Genomic DNA, 24544 nt, shown 5'->3' with positions numbered 1-24544 from the left:
AGCATACTGGCAAATATTTAAACAAGATGGAATCCTCAGTAGCCGCGGCTATTGAAATTCTGTCAAGCAGGATTAGAGTAAATTAAACTGTGAGATCTTGGACAAGATTAAATACGTCAATCAAAATGGTTTGACTTCCTGAATCCAAAACCGTAATTAGATCTCAAATCGGTCGAGAGATGACGGAGCTATGAGCTAAAAGTTCTTACCCTAAAAATTTTGGGTTTGTCGAGTAGTGGAACTTCTTGTCTAACTTAACATCTTTTTAAGATGAATTGCATTTTAATACGTTTTTATATCATGTTCTCAGAATTTCATTCATAGTTTCTAGCTCAGATGATAACCAAACTGAACTATGAATATTATGTAAATGTGTAATTGATTGGAGTCATTAAAGACGAAGATAGGATAACTAAACAATATAAAGACGAAGATAAGATAACTAAACAATATTAGTCTTCCGATTTCATGTTCTGCAGTCATCTTACCAATGTGTGAATTTGTTTTCCTTAAACCTGCAGCTGTAGAAACTGGTTACATTACGTGCAGGATAACAATATCTTATCTTCTCTTAAGGCTTTAAGATTAACGTGCGTATCGATCCAAAATATGACCTACTTTCCACAGACTTGTCTCGAAATAACTGATTATCTCGCTCTTCTCAAAGAGAAACAATGTATAGCAACTCCAACATAAATAGTTTATTTCAGGAAACGCATATTGTGAACTTTATAATTTTAAATCTTAATGTTATTCATCACGTGGCCACTTACCTTTCCTTATGCGCAGGTTTACTGACCTTAATAGGACGTGATCCGGATGAATGATAATCTTGACGATATTTTGACGATTCTGAGAAATACTCGGATAATTAAATCATAAAATACTGTATTAAAAATTACTCACGTAGTGAAGGAATTCGTCAAGAACGATATCGTAATACAGCACTTTCCTCGGCCAGAATCGACCATCTGTTGAAACCGAAGCTTCATGTTTAGTTAAATTTAAACAGAGCCCGGCATGGGTAGGTGGTTAGGGGTGCTCGACTCGCAATCTGAGGGTCGCGGGTTCAAATCTCTGTCACACGAAACATGCTTGTCCTTCCAGCCGTGAGGGCGTTATAATGTGATTATCTTTGGTAAAAGAGTAACTCAAGAGTTGGCGGTGGGTGGTGATGATTAGATGTCTTTCCTTTAGTCTTACACAGATAAATTAGGAACGATTAGCACAGATACCCTCGTTTAGCTTTGTACAAAATTAAAATTAAAAGAAAACACCATATTACATTATGGAATACAGAGTACAAATTTGTACAAGTTTGTTTCTAGTACTCAACAATCAAGCACTGTACCCTCTTGCTACTTAGATAAATTTTTATTTAATTTTTGTTTGTTTATTGTTAAATTCAAAACAACACAATGGGCTACTTGTTCTTCAACTATCGTGAACATTAGAACCAGAGTTTTTGCGTTATAAACCCTCAAACTTACCGCTGAGCCATCGGGGTGCAGAAAAACTTCAAGTGTAACAGATATTAATTTATTTTTATCAGCTCGAAAGGTCAAAGAAGGGTCTTATATGCTCTGGTGATAGTAAGTGAGGAGAAAAACATAAAGTTTATAGCCATCTCTACACGTTTTTGTCTTTCTTTCATAGAGATAACTGAAATTATGGCCTACAACTGGCAACAACTACTTCTTCTAAAAGTCAATTTCTATAGTACTAAATAAATTAATACAACATATCTGACCATAAAAAGCACTGTACCAAAAACAACCAAAACATTTATCAAACGGCTATTCAGATTGTAGTCTTTAATATAAACAGTTGATCATTCTCTCGAAACAACTATGAGTTGATAAACTGAAAGAAGAAAGAAACTGGAGGTTAATTTGAACAATACAGAAATTGAGATCCCCTGGTGGAAGAGCGCCAAGTCTTCAGATTTATAATGCTAAAGTCAGGAGTTTGATCCCTCTCGGCAGACACAGCACATAGTCCGATGTGACTTTGTTATAAGAAAAACACACACACATACACACAGAAATTGAGATACTAAACTATGTTATGCAGGTCGGTATCGCCCTAGCTGGAAACCAACTGGTAGTGGCACTAATACTTTTCACATATCTACACGAGAATCATGTGATTTAGTGAGAGGAGAAATAGTCAATGGTTGACTCATGGAAGGTGTAATTTACAGATAAATCTTTTACTCAAGGGAAGAGTAAGCTATACTTAAAACATTTTCTGCTTTTATCGTTCATTGAGAATGTGATAAAAGTAACTCTTACATATCGTGAATTGTGACGGAGTGTTTTAATTTTCTGTGATACACAATTATTACTCCCTTTCCCTCGATCCGAGAGTCAATAATTCCCCGTCCCTTCGCTAACAAAAAGTCGTCTTTCGTATATTTGGGGCCGTGATGCGTTATAATTATGACAGTCACATCCTTTTTAAGAATAGCCCAAGAGTTAGTTGTGGGTTCTTCTATCTTCAGCTTTGCCTAAATATCGGAAGTAAACAAATGAACGATTTGCGTGGATTTCCTATTTCACTGACCATACTTTATTTATGAAATCAGCGAACCTTGTCAATAAAACGGAAGGATTACTCACGAACTCCTGAATGAAAGCAGCCACTGAAAATTTCTAACGTAAAACAAGCCAAACCCTTTGTATCAGATGAGAAAATCCAACTCTTAACCATGACAAAGGACCAGGCGGCAAATACCTTTTATTTTCCTTCTTATTACTGAAGCACACGACTGAAAATAGATGCAGCTTTTGTTCAAGGCAACGTTTTAATAATTAGAGAGATAACATCTCTAGAACTTTGTCAATCAACGGATGAAGAAACAGACAAGCTCAGAATTTAAAGATTTGAGCTGAAGCTCACCGAAACGACGCCTGAGCCAAATCCTGACACACTTGTAATAAACTGTATATAGTTTTTCATCAAACACTCGCAAGAGTAACCCGTAGTTAAAGTTTCTTTTCCCTCTCTACTGCTTTAAGATATTTACGATTGTCTGTCTTTAAATACATAAACTGGGTCACGTAAGGTATTCACCTGAGAAGACGAGATGGTCTAACAAATATTTTGAATTCGAACCTATCTTTAAAAGTAATAAGAATACTTAACTAACTAGTAGCAATATGATAAACAAAAACAAAGTAAAAGTGAAACATGTAGTTGTAGAAAGTTTGTGTTTTTCTTATAGAAAAGCCACATCGGGCTAACTGCTGAGCCCACCAAGGGGAATCGAGCTCCCGATTTTAGCGTTGTAAATCCGTAGACTTACCTCTGTACTGGCGAGGGGTGGTTGTAGAAAGAGTAATTCTCTTTGTTAAGGATATAATAATCCATTTTACAATTTATTTACTCGAAAAGATACCGAAGGCCGCCGGAAGGGGTTACATGTTTTAACAAATCGCACCACGATAGAGTAGTGTGCTGTCTGTCTGTCAGTCAGTTGACACTAAAATTACATCACATAATGGCGCAGCTTGTGATGTTGTGACGTCATTTGCATGCCATGAATCATGAGAAGAATTATGCACTCTTTAGGATACAACATAGCATGACATATAATTCAAAAGCAAGAAATAGAAATATTTGTTTTTCTTAACTTTGATTTTATGCACTCTTGCAACAGAACCCTTTAAGGTTCCTACGAAAGTACATCTAGTATACTCACTCCATAAACTAGGTTTTCTTCCTAAAGCAGTTTACTTTTTCACTTAAAATGGCGCTATGCGCATTTAAACTTAACTGCAGAACTTGCAAGAGTTGTGAATGCGTGTGGTTTCTTACAGCAAAGCCATGTCGGGCTATCTGCTGAGCCCACCGAGGGGAATCAAACCCCTGATTTTGCGTTGTAAATCCGAAGACATACCGCTGTACTAGCGGGGGGCGGTTGTGAATGCAATATAAACATTAGTAACTGTAAATTGGCTATTTATGGCGAATAGGAAATAGAAATGAATTATGAAAGACAAGCTGTTTAGAATTTTTATTCTTTAGAAATAATAGTTTAGCTCCATTACTTGGTTAGAATATAAACCTACAAATGTTTGAGAAATTTGGAACAATCAACTTACAAAATGAGAAATGTTTGTGTACTTTGGTTTTAAGAGGGAGGACCGCATATTTTACGGACAGTGGGAAAAATTAAAACAGTTCGTATTTAGACGTATATATGAATATAATCAATACTTAGACGAATACATAAAGGTAACCAGTATTTAGATGAGTATATGAAGAAAACCAGTACTTTAACGAGTGTACGAAGGTAACCAGGATTTATACGAGTTTATGAAGATAACTACTTCTTAATGAGTGTATAAAGCTAACCAGTATTTAGACGAGTATATGAATTCAACCGGTACTGTTCTTTGAGTTGAAAACGAACCAACGTATAATTATCTTGTTTAGATATTTGTTTTATTCAGTAAATAAAGCTGCTTGGCTATTTTAGTGAATCCTTCCATCACCATTAAGTTTACATTTTCAAAACTGTGTATTCTTTAAGTATTCTACTGACAAAATATCGTCAAAATTGTATTTTCTCCTTTCTACTGTAGTTAATAGTAATTAAACATTTAGAAGCCTGTAAAGCCCGCGTCAGAACTGGTACACGAATAAACTAAAAACTGGTTTTTGCTCATACGTTTTAACCAGTACATGTCAGTGAACAAAGTGTTTTGTGTAAGAAATGTCACAAAAATGCTCGTGTTATTCATTGAAAAGTGTAATAAGTCCGTAATTTCCTTGTATGGGTTGAGTATTGCTATACGTTAAATGGTGTTTCATAGCAATGCTTGCCTGTAAAAAGAAAAAGGCACGAACTACTTTTCTACTATTTGAATAAATATCGTGATAAGATTGAAAAAAAGAATCGAGTTTTCTGAAGTCATAAACTGTACACAGCTCGTTAGATTTACTCTACAATAAAACCGAGACATTGCCATGAAGAACTAAGACAATACACGTTCATGACAACATAGAATCAAGAGTAAGCACGAACAATATTATACTAGCAGTATTCAATAGGGACCGATGTTAAAGTTCGCGATTATACTTGACAATTTCGTTCAGACACTTTTTATGTATTTTTGAATTCATTTTCCATTACTTTATATTTTGTGAGTTATGTAATTACTGTCTCAAGATAAAGTTTTAGATAAAAGTGGAAATTACTGATACTACGTACAAAACTCCAAACAATGAATAAGTGATGTAGGGTGAGGATTGGATAGTTCTTGGACTGTTGTCAAGTGAAAGACTTCCAAGCAAATACAAATACACTCATCAGGCTTATAAAATGTTAAGCCCGGCATGACCAGGTGGTTAATCTGAGGGTCTCGGGTTCGTTTCCCCATTACACCAAACATGCTTGCCCTTTCAGCTGTGGAGGTGTTATAATGTGACGGTCAATCACACTATTCTTTGGTAAAAGAGTAGCCCAAGAGCCGGCGGTTGGTAGTGATGACTAGTTGCCTTCCCTCTAGTATTATACTGTTAAATTAGGGATGGCTAGCGCAGATGGCTCTCGTGTAGCTTTGCGCGAAATTCAAAATAAAACAAACCAAACCATAAAATGTTTCAAAACTTGATCAGTAGCAGGAGACGTATGTGATATTTAGAATAAGAGAGACTTCAATGTTTTCAAAAGAATTGAAAAAATCAACATCATACAGCACAGCATTTAGGACAGAAATGATTCAAAAAGTACACCTCAAGTCAATCTCCAGAAACTATCATGCGTAAAATGAAAGCTGTTGATGCAAAAGAGAGATCTTCGACCCTAAAAAAAACAAAACACAAACAAAAAACATCGTAGATAAGCTGTCTATAGTTCATTGAAAATTGTTAACAATATAACAAAAACGTGTAATATAAACCGGAGATGGCTCACGATTCAAATTTTCACCAATTTTGAGGTACACTTCGAAATTAATTACTGTTTTCACGAGAAAGATGGTGAAGAAGCTCGAATCACAGCAATCTTGTTTATGTACGCATACAGTGGACTTCTGTGTTATTGAAGTATTTAAGTCTATGCCTAGAAAGCTATTTAAGAAGAAAGAGACAACAGACAAGGCTGTTTGTTGTCCAAAGAAGCCTCATTTCACAGAAGCATTGCTGCACAGCTATTGTTAAGAAACAACGGAAGCAGAAAGACCATGATCACCAGAAATAGTGTAGACTTTAGTATTAGCCCGTTGAACTTAATTATTTTCAAAAAGTAAATGGGTTTTCTTAAAGGTTGTCAAAAAGAACAGTACATGTTATTGTGACTATTTCTATCGCTTTTCAAACACACAAAAAATTTGTTTTAGAGAAATGCAAAATTAGACTATCTGTTCTGTCCACATCGGAGAATCGAACCACTGATTTTAGTGTTGTAATTCTGCAAATATACTGCTGTTTTACTGAGAGGCAGAAAGAGAGAAGAAAAGCACTCATGTAAAAAAGAAATGTAAGGAAAAACAGTATAAATTTCATATCTTGGGAAATGGCGGTTGCAAGTAAAAGAAGCAGTTAAAAATTAATAAATTTTACAAATAGTTCAAAAAGCTGGACAGAGACTGATCCAAGCATGTTAAATTATACAAGTTATCGAAACTCTCCCTGTAGTTGCTTAAAGGCGAGTCAGTGGGCTTATCGCACCAGAAATGAGGCTTCGATCCCAATGGTGGACAGCATACAGATATCCAATAGTGTAACTTTGTGCTTTACGAGAAATGAATAAAAGCTAAGGAAAGTTAATTCTTTCTTCATAGAGAAATCAGTTTTATAAGTTTACAAGAAAAAAAGACGTTTCGTAAATGGTTACAAACCAGACATAATGTTCATACAACTTACTGATGTTAGTATCTTTATATAAAATACAAATGGTACTCGAAAAAACGCTTGATATATATAGTGGCTATGACAACTGTGATATTAAAAACATAACTTTGATATTATTAACCATTATGAATTGTTATATGATGATACTAGAGCAAACAACTAGATTACTTTCACGTAAGTGAGTTGTGAAAATATACATTTATCTATAGTATTGTTCTTTATTAAATTTTAAAGTTTATATTTCTTAACACATCTGTGAATCACGTGTCCATTCCGAAATAATCAAAATGAAAGTCTAGACATAAGATTTTGATGTTATAAAGTCATGGATTTTGATAAGATGTTTTGTTATATTACGTAATACTTATCGACAGCGTCAATTGTTCTATCAGCTACAGGTAACGAAACCCGGTTTATAGCGCTATAAGTTCTCATCGCTGAATCGCCAGAGGTCGTTTCCTTTATGATAATACGCTTTTATTTTATCTGAGTTTCACCATCAAACCACGTTCGCCTTTAGTCATCGAACAATGACTAAAGAACAATGAGAAAAACACAGCTATTGAATCGTTTATTTATTCATTCACTAGTTGAATCAACTACAACATAGCTACTCAGTATTTTGGTTGTCGAGACATCAGTTAAACAAATTAGAACATAGCTATTCTGTTTCTAATTGTCGACAGATTGTTAATATTGTTTGTTGAACACAAAGCTTAATATATGCTATCTGCTCTGCTCATCGCGGGTATCGAAATCCAATATTTAGTTTTTAAGCCTGTACACATACCGCTAGCTGTTGGGTTACTAATTATAGCATGTCTGTTCAACGCCTTAGTCGTTGGCATATATTAATAAAATGACCTTTTAAGGCACGACTGTTTCCTCTTGTGCAGAAGTTATAAACTTCTAACAACAAGGTCAGAAGTATTTTTACATGAATTTATCAAAACCAATTTGAAACAGATGAAGTGTACGAATATGGTTAATTTTTGTGAAGATTATTCAATTCGTACACATAATAAGAATGTAAATTAACCAAAATGCTAGTTTATGTTTGGAGAAAGAATTCATTTCGGTTTGCATAATCAAGAGCAATTATTAAAATTTACTATTTGTCCGCACCACAAATATATCTTTCATTTTTGTAATGTTGCGTACATTGTTGATTGACTGGAACAACAGGAAAGGTAACAACAACAATGAAACACAAGCGTTATCTTAAATAAACTTCATAGACACAAGAGTACGACTGGCACACATGCGTTAACAACGTATCCTTGGATACTTCTAGGAACCGACGCCGAAGTTCATCAGCAACTACGTCACAAGCAGCAAGTATTTCTTTAAGTTGTTATGTGAAAGGGAAACCCCCAACAAGTTAATCCAATTAGAACAAAACACCGTTGTTTCTATTCTAAGTGTTTTACGGGCGGTTCCTTTCCTAATAGAACGTAGTTTTTGATTTAGTTGTTGTTATATTTTTGGCCTGGTTTGTTTTGAATTTCGCGCAAAGCTACTCGAGGGCTAGCCGTCCCTAATTTAGCAATGTAAGACTAGAGGGAAGGCAAATAGTCATCACCACTCACCGCCAACTCTTGGGCTACTGTCTTACCACCAAATAGTGGGATTGACCGAAACATTATAACGCCGCTACGGCTGAAAGGGCGAGCATGTTTGGTGTGACTATTACAAAGGCCCTAAAAATATATATAACAGAATTCACTATAATATGTATATATATATACACTTGTTAAAGATTACTCACATGTAAACTTTAAAAATATAATTTGATTAATTTTATTTTAATTTATTTCCTGTGTGAATTTGTTTCTTTGTTTGTCCTGAAATTCTTCCTACAGTTTGGGAACTAGCAGGACCGACTTTAGCACGCGGATTCGCGGTGGCATCAAGGATGTTCATATCTACATGGCATAGCTTCCCTTACTAACTGAATGGGGGAGTGAAATGAGTCCGGAAACCCATCCAAGCATGACGAGGTTTAGGATACTTGCATCCGAATCGCCCCCTCGTGACTCGCTGGTAAGTTTGATAGTTTATAAATGGTAAAAACCGGATTTCGATACTCGTGGTAAGGAAAGCACAGATAGCCCATAGTGAAGCTTTGTGCGTAAATGCGTAAAACAAACAAGAATCAGAATCTGGCATCGGATTTAGTGTTCTTGAATCTCGTCGGGATCCCAGTAGCGCTATGTTTGAATATGTGTCCATACCTCCACTCATAAGTTAGTGGGTACAAACATGAAACACGTGTACAAGTATCACACGCTGGTGTTCTCACGTCTTTTTTTTTTTTTTTGGGGGGGGGAGGGTATTCTAATAGTAATTGTTGTACTCTTAAGTTGATAATGCTGCTGAGTTATCTCATATAGTAGATCAGTGTTTCCCCAAGAGTCAAGTGGGAGCTGCGGCCTCTCCCTGAAGTCCTGAACCTTTTTCTGGAGTGGGGAGCATCAACAATGAGCCGAAAACAAAGATGCTGAATTAATTTTAATTCTGAACAAACAACAAAAATTATGATTAATTAATTAAATTATAAGAATGTATCATATATTAAAATGAAAATAAAGTTACCTGACATAAAATTACGTAAGTGGGTATTAAATTGCTCAGAGTATAAATTTAACATAGCAAATTTCTAAAAGTCTAATTATAATACATATTAATTGATAAGAAAAGGCTGTACTAAAGTACAAACATATAATTTAATAGAAAGAGTGCTTCATGGATAGGCCCGGCATGGCCAGGTGGTTGAGACACTCGACTCGGGTTCAAATCTCCATCACACCAAACATGCTCACCATTTCATCCGTGTGGGCGTTACAACGTGACCGTCAATCCCACTAGTAAAAGAGTAGCCCAAGAGTTGGCGGTTGGTGGTGATAACCAGCTGCCTTCCCTGTAGTCTCACACTGCTAAATTAGAGACGGCTAGCGCAGACAACCCTCGTGTAGCTTTGCGCAAAATTCAAAACAAACAAACTTCAAAGATATAATTACAGCTCATTAATAATATCTTTTTTGAAATTAATAAATAATATTTTAAGGTATATTTATAGGTTAGAGAAACCTCAAAGAAACCTCAAACTAAAAGTGTTTGGGGACCACTCTAGTAGATAACATATTTTCAGTATTTATTACGATTTCACAAACCCATTCCTTTTATGACGTTTTGACATGCCTCATTCACTTTCTAATCATTAAGCCTCACATATGCTGCGCCTCTGCACTTTTTAGCCATATATTCTCAAAATAACATTGGGCTGATCTTACTACATTTTCAGAGACAACTTGTTTGATTTTGATTCAGAAATGAGATGTTATTATGTTCTAAACATTGCGTCAGTCATGAGACTACCATGCTATAGTTGGTATGAATTGTAATAGAAAGCAAACGTTTCTTATTATTTAATTTTCCATTAAATAACACAAAGAGCAAACAAATGTTTCTTATTGTTTAATTTTTCTTTTAAACAAAACAAAGAGCAAACAAATGTTTCTTATTGTTTAATTTTTCACTTAATAAAACAAAAAGAAGCACAAATGGCATGATTGAAAACCAAATAAAGCATTAATAAACTATTAAACAAATTGTTGTTCATTTTGTTGTGTATTACATTGCTGAAATATCCAAATATGGGTAACGAGTGCAACGAAACACTGTAATAAAACTGGAAATATTTGCTAGATATTTTATATTTAACTTGTCCTTTGAAGATTTCTGACAAGAAAATGAAATGTATGACGTATTTATTATGTCATAGTTTCCTGAAGGTTTTTGTACCTATGATAAATTGAGTCATTTAAAGTTTAATTTTTCAATATGTGATCGAAATATTTTTACGGTGGGACAGCAGCAAGGAATGTGAGAGTCAGTTGTAATGTAATTGATATTTGATATTGGTTTTCCCTTAGTGCAAATTAACACAATGGAGTGTTTAAAAGTTATGTACACCATAGGGATCAAACACTAAATCTTAGTGTTATAAACCTTCAAACTTACTCCTGAATTACTAAAGGACTGTGTAATGTAAGCAAAAAAAAAACAAAAACACTCACACACACGCACATATATATATATATATATAATTGCTTTCTTTAAGAACTGCCCGGCATGGCCAGGTGGTTAAAACACTCGACACGTAATCTAAGGATCGCGGATTCGAATCCCTGTTACACCAGACATGCTTGCCCTTTCAGCCGTTGGGGCGTTATAATGTGACGGTGAATCCCACTATTCGTTGGCAAAATAGTAGCCTAAGCGTTATCGGTGGGTGGTAATAACTAGCTACCTTCCCTCCAGTTTTACAGTGCTAAATCAGGGACGGCTAGCGCAGATAGCCCTCGTGTAGCTTTGCGCGAAATTCCAAACAAGCCAGTGTTTAAGAACAAAGATATATTATATCTCTTGATCAGAATTTTAACTTTTTCATCACATTTTTATTTGTTCCCTTGATTGGATACTTTCACAAATAAATACGTTTGATATCCAAGCTTTTCAAATGTACATCTTTCATAACTCTGTCTTACTAACTGATGATTTCAATCATAAACAAGTTTTATAAATATGCATAAATACCTTTTTGAATCTGTTTTCTTACATTAGACTTGTTATTTCAAGAAACAGATGATTACAGTAACTTATATTCAAGTCTTTCACTTTACAAAAAGTTGCTTAAGGTAGAATTAGAAAGATGCGAGGTACAGATTTATTGAGAACTAGGATGAAGTCTGGGAATCCGAGAGCAGCGGAAGAAAAAGTGACCCAAAAAGCAGGTTTTATGTAAAATTCACTCACTTTTATAATAATTATCAATCCTTTTCATAGTTATGCAATTTTTTAAATTTATGTTTAAAACGGATGCACCACAACACAATCCACGAAGTTAAAATACTTAATATTACACCACAAATCTTTCGTGTTACAAATTATAATTAAATCTATAAATATGATATTTGTTGATTTGTTTTACTAATTACGATGTATAAATTTCAAAAAGGTACTTTCTCTCTCTCTCTAGATACCATATCCAAAGAGGACGTTTATGACCATGGTCTTACACAGACCACTCTCTAGATACCATATCCAAAGAGGGCGTTTATGACCATGGTCTTACACAGATCTCTCTCTCTCTCTAGGTACCATATCCAAAGATGACGTTTATGACCATGGTCTTACACAAATCTTTCTCTCTCTCTCTGGGTACCATATTCAAAGAGGACGTTTATGACCATGGTCTTACACAGACCACTCTCTAGATACCATATCCAAAGAGGGCGTTTATGACCATGGTCTTACACAGATCTCTCTCTCTCTCTAGGTACCATATCCAAAGATGACGTTTATGACCATGGTCTTACACAAATCTCTCTCTCTCTCTCTAGGTACCATATTCAAAGAGGACGTTTATGACCATGGTCTTACACAGACCACTCTCTAGATACCATATCCAAAGAGGGCGTTTATGACCATGGTCTTACACAGATCTCTCTCTCTCTCTAGGTACCATATCCAAAGATGACGTTTATGACCATGGTCTTACACAGATCTCTCTCTCTCTCTCTAGGTACCATATTCAAAGAGGACGTTTATGACCATGGTCTTACACAGGTCTCTCTGTCTCTAGGTACCATATTCAAAGAGGACGTTTATGACCATGGTCTTACACAGGTCTCTCTGTCTCTAGGTACCATATTCAAAGAGGACTTTTATGACCATGGTCTTACACAGGTCTCTCTGTCTCTAGGTACCATATTCAAAGAGGGCGTTTATGACCATGGTCTTACACAGGTCTCTCTGTCTCTAGGTACCATATTCAAAGAGGGCGTTTATGACCATGGTCTTACACAGATGTCTCTCTCTCTCTCTAGGCACCATATCCAAAGATGACGTTTATGACCATGGTCTTACACAAATCTCTCTCTCTCTCTAGATACCATATCCAAAGAGGACGTTTATGACCATGGTCTTACACAGACCACTCTCTAATACCATATCCAAAGAGGGCGTTATGACCATGGTCTTACACAGATCTCTCTCTCTCTCTCTAGGTATCATATCCAAAGATGACGTTTATGACCATGGTCTTACACAAATCTCTCTCTCTCTCTCTAGGTACCATATTCAAAGAGGACGTTTATGACCATGGTCTTACACAGGTCTCTCTGTCTCTAGGTACCATATTCAAAGAGGGCGTTTATGACCATGGTCTTACACAGATGTCTCTCTCTCTCTCTAGGCACCATATCCAAAGATGACGTTTATGACCATGGTCTTACACAAATCTCTCTCTCTCTCTAGATACCATATCCAAAGAGGACGTTTATGACCATGGTCTTACACAGACCACTCTCTAGATACCATATCCAAAGAGGGCGTTATGACCATGGTCTTACACAGATCTCTCTCTCTCTCTAGGTATCATATCCAAAGATGACGTTTATGACCATGGTCTTACACAAATCTCTCTCTCTCTCTCTAGGTACCATATTCAAAGAGGACGTTTATGACCATGGTCTTACACAGGTCTCTCTGTCTCTAGGTACCATATTCAAAGAGGACATTTATGACCATGGTCTTACACAAGTCTCTCTGTCTCTAGGTACCATATTCAAAGAGGACGTTTATGACCATGGTTTTACACAGACCACTCTCTAGATACCATATCCAAAGAGGGCGTTTATGACCATGGTCTTACACAGATCTCTCTCTCTCTCTCTAGGTACCATATCCAAAGATGACGTTTATGACCATGGTCTTACACAAATCTCTCTCTCTCTCTAGGTACCATATTCAAAAAGGACGTTTATGACCATGGTCTTACACAGGTCTCTCTGTCTCAAGGTACCATATCCAAACAGACTTTTGGTGATTATGGTTTTTCACTGATCTCTTCTCCTTAAGGCACAAAGAATTTCCAGTGATGATACATAAAATAGATACTACAATGATGCTGTTATAAAAACAACAACAACATGTGTAGTTCTTAGTTAAAGTAGCGATTTTCTTTCCTTTCTTCCAGTATATCTGTCTGGAGCTGAGTTAAAGTCCAAAGTCTTGGCTAATTCAGATTCAATGGAAAGAATAGTTAGGTTTTGTAAGTGCTCTTTCTACATTGTTGAACGAGAGAAGTTTTGGTGCATTTAAATTTACTGAAACTTTGCTTCTGCTAGTGTGAACTGGCAACGTTGAGAACAGCTGTAGCATATGCAAATGTTAGGGAAAATTGAAGAAAGGTGCAACTCCATTAGTTTGTTTAGTAATACTGGGAAAGAGAGCTGAGCCTTAATCTCCATGCAGATGTTATTTTATAAATGAAGAATCTCATTCATCAGTTCTTTAGACACATTATTTGTGCAAATAAAAACGTTGTGTGGACTCAGTAAGGACATTTTCAGGAGTAAAAGTTATACAAGAAGCCAAAACGTTCAGAAATCTTCTTAACTGTTTCAAACCGAGTTAAAATTCTTGAATCATAGCATCAGTCAAACAACATGAAACGTTGATTTGAATTTTTTTTTGGCTGCAATGTCATTGTCAATAAAGACTATTTATTATTTACCTGTCACGTTATCAAAATAACTTCCAATGTTGATGTTCATTCTTAGTAGATTTATGAATTTCAGTCCCAAAACCTTCAGGTACACACTATGCTTCCTTCAATAGAGCTATGTACTGCTCACGTAAATGTTTGCATTTCCTCTAGATTTACAACTTCTTCGTAAATAGTCATGCAACGATCCTCTAGAATTTGGTTGCTCATGTTTGTTGGCAGGAGTACCTTTATCATGCACCACTCGTTATCACAGATATGAAGGTAGAAAAGTTATTTTTTTATGCATTCAAATTCTGCTGCTCCCTCTGCTGTTCTCTTTTATAGTAAATCCTTTGTAACTTCACCAACTGGTCTCACAATATCATTGCTTACTTTTATAGGACCATAAAAGCGAAAGCACAGCCAAGGGAACGGGCTTGGAGAAATCAGGACCAATTGGTCTCACCACATCATTTTTCACTTTGTGTGTTACATCTGGGGTGGAATGTAGAATGAGGGCAAAACATTTTGCCTCCACAGTTTCCTGTAACATTTTGATGCGCAGCATTTCACTATTTCCTAGAATGGATTCATTCCGTGATGCAGGTCAGAAGTCACCACGTGCTCTCGTCTTCCACCTGCTGGTTTAGCAACACGTGTATGGTTGTTTATCTTTCTCGTCAATCTCAACAAATGCTTCCATTTTAGTTGTAATCATTGATTTTGATTCTTCAGCAGATATATCAACAGACTCTTCGGTTCCAGTTGCAATCTTTGCTTCTGATTCGTCAGCATCAATGTCAATTGGTATTTCCGTTTCAGTTGCAGTCATCCGTTCTTATGTAGTAGAAGTAGAACACTCCATTCTGATCTATTATCTTTGGTTGAAACAAAGTACTTTGCTGGACGATTACCTGCAAAGAATTTATTAATATTTGGAAATTTCTCAATTCGCTTTTTCCTTCTTTTCTGCAACGTACTTTCATACTGACACGTCATTGTTGAATCTGAATGAAAACAAAACAATAAAAGTTAAATCAAAATAATCATTATTGGTTGCATAATGAGACATTATGGAAGTCATTTTAAGGGGTTTTGAAAGCTAAAAAGTAGGAATTAATGTATATATTTAATATTAACCCAACTGTTCCACTGTGAATTTTACGAGCACGGGAAATGCTGAAATTTCTGTCGAAATAATGAAAAGTTGTAACATTCAAATAACCAGATTTTGCAGAAAGGAAGTTGAGTTACTCTAATCTTTTTAAAGTAAATTGTCTATAAAAATTTAATTTCATGATCAAATTTTAAATGATATACACAATTGTAACAATGAAACTGAAGCAATAATGTAAACATTATAAAATTTATCATTCTGAAAATTACGTCTTTTCACCTTTTTAAATAGTTACGCTTTCTTAGGGGCTTCTACCTAATTTTAGAGGCCCCTTGAGGTCCTCACTTCTCCTATCCTATCGACGGGCATAACAAGGGGTTAATAGAAAGGTCAAAAGTCAAACTGATACAGTAAAAAATGGCATTCTTATGTGAATTATGAATCAGCTATTTCGTATAAGGTGGACCAACTCATAGAATCTACTAATCTATATAATATGTATATATATATATTAGTGAAATTGAATAAATACATTTAAATAAAATTAAACAAGTAAACAAAATTATGAGGAAGGACTGCGTTAGAAACAACAAATCCTAACCTCTTATTAATTATACTATAACCATATTTTCTTAAGTCGAAATAAAACACATTAAAATTAAACAATTTTTAAAAAATGCGGCGCATTTTGTTTATTTTTAATGTGTTTTGTTTTGGCTTAAAGTATAGTTATAATATATATATATATATTTACATTTTATGCCCTTCAGTGACTCAGCATTAAGTCTGTATACTTGTATAACGCTATGAAATAGAGTTTCGATACCTGTGATGGCAGATTACAGACAGACCTTTTTGTAGCTTTGCCCTCAACAACAACTAAACAATAAAAACATATTTTGTTGATATTTTTTATACATATCCAATGTTCACAGTCACATTTTGTGGAAACAATATCAAACTTTAAGCCAAGACTCGGCACTTGCAGCTTTCTAAATCTTCTTCAAATAGCTATTAGTCAGATAAAAGACTTGAATAAAATCTACTCTATTTGTGTATATCGTACGTAAAAATCTATACAAATCCTTAGATTACAAGAACTGTGTTAAAAAAACAACAACACAAAACTTTTTTATCTTCACGCTTTTAAATGTATGCTCCCTCCAGCAGCAGTTTGTTTAAAATTAACCACAAAGCTACACTATGGGCTATCTCTACTCTGCCCACCACGGGTATCGAAACCCGGTTTTTAGCGGTGCAAGTACGCAGACATACCACTGTGGCAGTGGCGAGCACCAGTAGCACAGTAGTATGTCTACGGACTTACACCGCTTAGAAACCGGGTTTCGATACACGTGGTGGGCAGAGCAGAGATAGCCCATTGTGTAGCTTTGTGCTTAGCTACAAACAACAAGTTATATCTACATTATTTTATACTTTCATAAACATACACTAGGAAGTCAAAGATATATTTGGAACAGCACGTTGCTAAAAAAGAAACCTATAAAATATATCATTACATAATTTGGATGATTGTATTATGAAACGAGTAAATTAATTGAACTGTATGAAGACAAACATATTTTAATTTGAAGAATCCTCTTAAACTTCCAATGTACGTAAATACTTCGTACACTCAACGTGGCTTAAATAAACTAGATTCTCCAAGGGCTATAAAATTCATGAAAATAAGTCATTTTATTGCAGCGCCATCTACATACTTTTCATAATGAGTGCGCTGCGGAAACAATGAATAACAACTTGGCAAAAAATAAATGCATATATTTACTTTGAAACTAGCATTGCTCCATAAAAATTCCTTTTGAAACTAATCTCCATTGCTTAATACAAGTTTTGAAACTAGCATATCACACGCTATCGATTTTTTCAACAGGAAAAAAAATGTTATTTTTGAAATTCTGTTATAGTCGAGCGTGAGTATCAGACTATATACAATAATGTGTTTTGTGCACATACACAGATATAAACATATATCAGCATCCCCTCAAAACGCTAGTTATATTATAGTAGTACAATTGCGCAATTAGTTTATTATACTATTTTCATATTTGTGTGTGAATGTTTGCACAAAGCTACACAAAGGGGACTTAACTGTCACTCTTATAGCTACATCACAGCGGCAAAATGCGAAGAGAGACGTTTTCATGTGACAACGGGACCCGAGTCGTGAATTCTCGACTTCACGATCTTGATATGCTAATCAGTGAGGCATGCCCAGCTCGAATTTCCATGAAGACAAAATTCGATTGAAATGTTAAATATAGGGTATGATACAGTTACAGTTAATTGTCAACTCCGAGAAAAAGCAGTTTTATAATTATGTGCATTTTATAAAAGTGTCTTCGTGACTTACTAAGCTTGAAATGTTATTATGCTAAGCCGCGTCACCAACTGAATTTTCGTGACTGATAAACTTCAGGCTGAAACCTTTCTTTCTTGAAGTTCCATAAAGCTGTATGAGGGTGTTGTTTGGTGATCCTGAAATGATAGTGGCACAGCGGAATGACTTAAACGCCAGAAACCGTGTTTCGATACCCGTGGTGGGCAGAGCACAGATAGCCCATTGTGTAGCTTTGTGCTCAATTACAAACAAGAAAGCCACCCGCTAGTACAGCGGTATGTCTCCGGATTTACAACGCTAAAATCAGGGGTTCGATTCCCCTCGGTGGGCTGAGCAGATAGCCCTTTGTGCTTTGCTATAAGAAAACACACGAAACACACACAAATAAGAACAAACCTAAAATGATATAACCATAGAGTTATTTCATGTCACTTTATTCTAATATGTTGACTTCATAGAAGATTATTCATTCTGTTTTCAAAGCTGAGTTAAATATCTGAAATCATTGATTCTCAGAGTGTGGTCCGAAATTGCTCTCCACGTTGTTTGCTTCACGGGTTGGTCAGATATACAAATCACTGACTCGCAACGCTACGGCCGAGGTCGAACGAAAGAACATAACAGGCCCAGTTGGTGATCCACAGGGTCTTTTACCCCGCCGAAGTGATCTGCTGATAAAAAAGTTTGAGAAATCATCTTAGATCATAAGAACATCAACGAATTCCCGAAACTTCAAAGTTTCCTTTTTCTCTGTAAAATTGTGAGACGCGTATCGTCTTATAAAATGGACAATACTGTCCACGTTTATTAAAATGAACTTTATGAAGTTCATAACCTTTTATTTCACTTTGCCCTGTATTAAAAGAAAGTAAACTTTTAGAACTTTGGGTAATCCCGAAATGATAGAACGTTTAACGTCATTTCTAGGTGACCTTCTTGATCCTTAGAATCGACCAATGTCTTCTGGAAACTAGCCAACAAAATAACAAGGAAAACAACAAACACTTATGTATAAATGTCAGTTGTTAACAAGTTAGCATGTAGATAGACCACGTGAAAGGTAAGCTAAGATATTTTGATAAGTGTGTATAAATTTATTTAAAAGTAAATTTAGTCTCAAGAGAAAAATAATCCATTGAAAATTAAAGAATCTCTTTTAAGTAATCAAACTATTTTGTGAATTGAAATATAGCTGCTCAACTATAATGTACGTCATAGGATATCAAGTGCTATTTACGATAAAATCCTATTAAAACACGAACCATTCATATTTTATAATTTCACGTTTTCATACGTTCTGCTAAGTTAATATATACTAAATAAAGTATATACATGTAATAGAACAAATATGTAATGCGCACAATCAAAACTTTTTGAACTTCAAGCCTTTTTGTTTCATACTTCCAAATTTTCTAAAAGTTGAAAAAGAGGTTGAAAAAAAAAGTCTATATGATTTTGCAAAACCAAACAGAAGTTAGAAATTGATATCAAACAGATGTATCTTATAATGTTACACTTGGTTAGACAATAGTCAAACTATAGGTAGCGCTTTCATTTGCTGGAGGTTGGTGATTTATTCGTTTGTTCGTGCATCATTCGTTTTAAACTCGGGGCCTGGCATGGCCTAGCGCGTTAAGGCGTGCACTTCGTAATCTGAGGGTCGCGGGTTCGCGCCCGAGTCGCGCCAAAACATGCTCGCCCTCCCAGCCGTGGGGGCGTTATAATGTGACGGTCAATCCCACTTTTCGTTGGTAAAAGAGTAGCCCAAGAGTTGGCGGTGGGTGGTGATGACTAGCTGCCTTCCCTCTAGTCTTACACTGCTAAATTAGGGACGGCTAGCACAGATAGCCCTCGAGTAGCTTTGTGCGAAATTCCAAAAAAACAAAACAAAACAAAAACGTTTTAAACTCACATAACGCTTTACGTTTCATTTCATTCGAAAACAAGAGACACTCAACACTGTGTTTGAGAGTCATGATGCAAACGATTTTTCTCGATGATGAATGAAGTGTGCTTGTTATGAAGTTTACAAAACAAAATGTTTTTTGTTTTTGAATTTCGTGCAATGTTACACGAGGACTATCTGCACTAGTCGTCCCCAAAAATTAGCAGTGTAAGACTAGAGGAAAAGCAGCTAGTCATCACCACCCACTGCCAACTCTTCGGCTACTCTTTTACCAACGAATAGTGGGATTGAGCGCAACATTACAACGCTCCACAGCTGAAAGAGCGAGCACGTTTAGTGTGACGGGGATTCGAAGTCGCAACCCTCAGATTAAGAGTCGAGCGCTCTAACACCCTGGCCATGCCAGGTCCCAGAAGGATTTTATCTCAGAGCATATGCTGGTAGGTTTTTGTAAATATTTAAACATATCGCTGCAGAAAAAAAATCGAGGTAAACATACATTAAAAATAAATTCAGCTTTATTAATTACGAATCTTAGGTGTTATGCCCCGTTGTTAATTATCATGTGAACCGATAACTTTTCTTTAATTATACTCCATAGATATCATAACTTATAAAATGTGCTTTAACAACTTAATCACAATACACGAGATAATGTATCAACTTATTTTCGGTACCTATTTATTCGTGATTTCGATTGCATTTATCATTCTAACACTGTCAGTAAATATCATCAACTTCTTGTCTCCCCCTCCAGTGGCACAGCAGCATAGCTGCGGATTCACATCGCTAAAAACCGGGTTTCGATACCTGTGGTGTGCAGAGCATAGGTAGCCCGTTGTGTAGGTTTGTGCTTTATTTCCCCTCAAAATAAAACAATTTCTCACCACTCTGTAACTAAATATTATCACTTTTCAACAAGTTAGTAAATTCCCCTCAGTGGAACAGCTGTTGTTGTTTTGAATTAAGCACAAAGCTACACAATGGGCTATTTGTGCTCTGCCCACCACGGGTATCGAAAGGTGGGTTTTAGCGTTCTAAGTCCGCAGATATACCGCTGAACCACTGGGGGGCCAGTTGAACAGCCGTAGATCTGCGGACTTAACAATGTAAGACACTAGATCTCGATGCCTATGGTGAACAGAGCACAGATAACTTATTGTATAATGTTGTGCTTAACTTCAAACAAACTGTTAGTAAATATAATTTTTTCTCGCTGTTAACAAATTGTATCATTTTTTTACCATTCTTTGTCATTTTTTCATCTGGAATGTTTTATGGAAAATAATGAGGGTCACGTTTAACAGAAAGACTCGAACTTAGTCCACTTAGCCTAAAAAATATCGAATTTAGTTCATCTGCTGCGAACTTTGTTTTGTGACATTGTGTCACATGGTACCCTTACTTTCGCTATCAGTTGTTACCAGGAATATATCCAGTTCGGGGTGGGAAAAATAACTTTTTGTTTTTGTTTGGGTCAAGTAATAAAGAACGTCTGAAAATCAGTTAATTTTATCACAATAAGTTTCTTATTCGTTATAAGAAATTTGCAATCTTTTGCATTCCATAGATTAACATCAAAGTGCCTTTCCGTTAATATGGCTTATTATTCTAGTTAATTTTAAACCATTCTATTTTAATAGTAATAAAAATAAGTAATGATAATTGGAAACACAGTACTAATACTGTAATGTATTATGGTTTCCAAAATATGTATTGTAGTTGAACGGGTTGTTGTGAGTTGTGCATGTTTTTCAACATAAAAGTCCAGGATGTAGATAACCTACCTGTGTATGCTTTCACACTTACAACACGTTTTTCAAGTTATTAACAATTTCACTTTTAATCTGCGGATAGAAAAACTGACTCTTAAGTTGGAACCACAAATTCGAAAAACAAAATCTACATTCTCGAAACCTACATGATCAGGTCGTTCTGGTCACAACTAGTCGCGGATGTGTGATTTTGGAAAGAAACGAACAAACAAAAGAAATTATGAAAGAAAGTAGCGTTTGATACAAGTACAGTTTATTGTCACTGTTTTCACGTATCACAATTGTTCGGAAGCAACAAACCATAACATCTGAGCATAAGAAACCGCAAGCTGTCTATCGTCGGGTTTGTTATGGCTAGTGAATTACTTCCTGTTATTAATACTTATACGATTATTGAGTGTGGCTTTTATTTCCGTCGGTGTGCGAAATCGATAAGAAAACATTCATTAATCGTATGAAACATGCAATTCTTCTGAGAACGATCTGAACTTTATATTTTGCTCGACATACTGATTGAAGCTGTCATGATGGCATACAAATTAAGGGCCATAGACGTTTTACGGTAAGTAAGATGTAATGTTTAGAAAGTAGGGTTCGCTCATAGTTTTAGACTTTCTTAGAGAGTCGGGGATTTAGTGTTATTAAATCTCAAATTGATATAAGACTAAATTAACATATATGTGTATATACATGTGAGTTTATGTACATACTGATATGTTTGTCTGTAAAATATCTATCGGGTATTATAAGGAGTGGACTGCTTGGGGCAAAGATGTTCTTAACTGTAGATGAGCGTGTTTGGACGAATAAATATAGGCCACTATGTTTGCTTCTGCGTTTCTAGCACATCCCTGTTCATCTGGACACTGATGGGATATTTTAACACTTCCTGGTGCAAATCGAGCTGTCCCTTGTGAATAGCAAGATTAACTCTTAAATTTGACCCAAATTAAACAAAACCAAAATTTTTTTCGACACCAGCATGATAACAGACCAGAATCGAGTAATGCAGGCAGATACCAGGAAGTCCAAAAGGTTTTTAGTCTGACTCAAGTGCGTGTTTGAAATCTTAAGCTGATTTCTAAATTGAGCATCATTAAACACAAAGACATCCATGCCATAAACATAAAGATGGTTTATTTCAGTTTACTTATTTTGTTATTTGTTAAATTATTCATTTTTTGCGTGTCTTTGCTTTCAAATATGCTTAGAGTTTCTTATAAACTGTGATACTCACATGGTAAAAACAAAACATTTTCCATATTTTTTCTTGAATTTTTTCTGCACCCCCTTCTTCTCTGATTTTATAGATAAATATAATCAACGCAAAGCCATCTAATTGGTTAGAGATTTTACAGAATTAACTAATGGAAGTGTTGTTTTACTTAAGTTTGCAGTGTTTCCAAAATGTCCCCTGGGTCAGAGGCAAGTTTACGGACTTACAACTCTAAAATTTGAGGTTTCATTCTCCATTCTCCAACAATCCGGCCCGGCATTGTTAAGTGGGTTAAGGCATTCGACTTGTAATCTGAGGGTCGCGGATTCGAATCCCCGTCACACCAAACTTGCTCACCCTTTCAGCCGTGGGGGCGTTATAATGTACGATCAATCCCACTATTCGTTGGTAAAAAAGTTGCCCAAGAGTTGGCAGTGGGTGGTGATGACTAGCTGCTTTTCCTCTAGTCTTACACTGGTAAATTAGGGACGGCTAGCACAAATAGCCCTTGTGTAGCTTTGCGCGAAATTCAAAAAAAAAAAAAGAAAAAAGAAAACAGACATAGCAAATAACCCAACGTGGCTTTGCTTTGAGTAAACAAGCAATAATAAAGTCGTTAAAAAAACAATAAACTGAGGCATTAAACGTTGTATCTTTATGAGTTTAAAGATTTTGCGTAAATATGAGTCATAATATAAAATAGATCAATACCAGAATTGCCTTTTCTGTAAGTTGAAATAGGCAGCTGGCTACAGCCTCGCGCATGCGTAGCCTGGATGGAATGTTTTTAAATAAGTGTGTAATTTTAATCTATAATATTGCTCTTATTTTGGAAAAAAAAAAAGTGATTGGAAATATAGTTTTTTCAGCATTTTTCAAGAAAGGGCTATCATAACCTCTGTTCCAGGTGTTTGATTTCCTGCGGCTTGGCCAGGTGGTTAGTGCGCTCGACTTGTAACCTGAGAGTTCGAATCCCCATCACACCAAACGTGTTTGCCCTTTCAGTCGTCGTGAGGGTGTTATAAAGCGACGGTCAATCTCGCTATTCATTGGTAAAAGAGTAGCCCAAGAGTTGGCACTGAATGGTGATGACTAGCTGCCTTCCCTCTAGTCTTATACTGGAAAATTAGGGATGGCTAGCACAAATAGCCCTCATGTAGCTTTGCGCGAAAGTTAAACAAAAAACTCAAATCAACTAAACATGTGTCATTATTTTTATGCATAAGATTTTTAAAAGGTTTTTTATCACTGCAATAGTCCTATGTAGTATTTTATGTCATACAATGTTAATATAACTCAGAATTGTATATATTATATATATATATATATAATTATATAAAACTTCTGCCTTCTCTGCTCCCTGCTGGGGACTTGAAGCCCCTTCCTACCCCTCAGGGTCTTCCTCTTCCTGCCCGCTTGACGTTTGCTTCCGTAATTCTGATATTCAGGTAGCAATTTCCGTTTAGGGTACCCGAACTTAATAAACATTATATTAATTTTTTTCTCATCATTATTAGTAAATAAAAATATATTATTAGTTACTAAAGTCACATAAAGTTATTGATAGAATATAAAACAACTTTTATTTTTCATGCTATATAAAATATATTTTAGAGCAAAAAGTAAAACGAAAGGAGCATCGATATCTATATCATAAAAGGAGAAAATGAAAACTCGAGAGCTAACCGAGTAGAAATTCAAACAGTGTATAATCTCAACGGTTACTTTCAATTAAGTTAGATAAATAGCGTA

At 35.6% G+C, this 24544-nt stretch overlaps 1 protein-coding gene across 6 annotated transcripts in view; it reads left to right on the top strand.

Moving 5' to 3' along the window:
- The window catches only part of LOC143240111 (uncharacterized), a 50770-nt gene that overhangs the window by 11595 nt on the left and 14631 nt on the right, over positions 1-24544 (top strand). For 3 of the 6 annotated variants that reach the window (XM_076482004.1, XM_076482003.1, XM_076482002.1), the window contains exon 2: positions 8724-8904. The exons of 1 other annotated variant lie outside the window; for it this stretch is intronic. The gene's annotated coding sequence lies outside the window, so the exon portion shown is untranslated. Of the gene's footprint in view, positions 1-8723; positions 8905-18823; positions 18956-21833; positions 22139-24544 lie in introns of those variants that run through there. 2 more of the 6 variants (XM_076482005.1, XM_076482007.1) reach the window with 2 other exon arrangements.

Source organism: Tachypleus tridentatus, chromosome 13 (assembly GCF_004210375.1).
Source record: "Tachypleus tridentatus isolate NWPU-2018 chromosome 13, ASM421037v1, whole genome shotgun sequence".
NCBI classification, from domain to species: domain Eukaryota; kingdom Metazoa; phylum Arthropoda; class Merostomata; order Xiphosura; family Limulidae; genus Tachypleus; species Tachypleus tridentatus.
The sequence above is the reverse complement of the archived record's forward strand: the minus strand, read 5'-3'. Positions and strand labels throughout refer to the sequence as shown.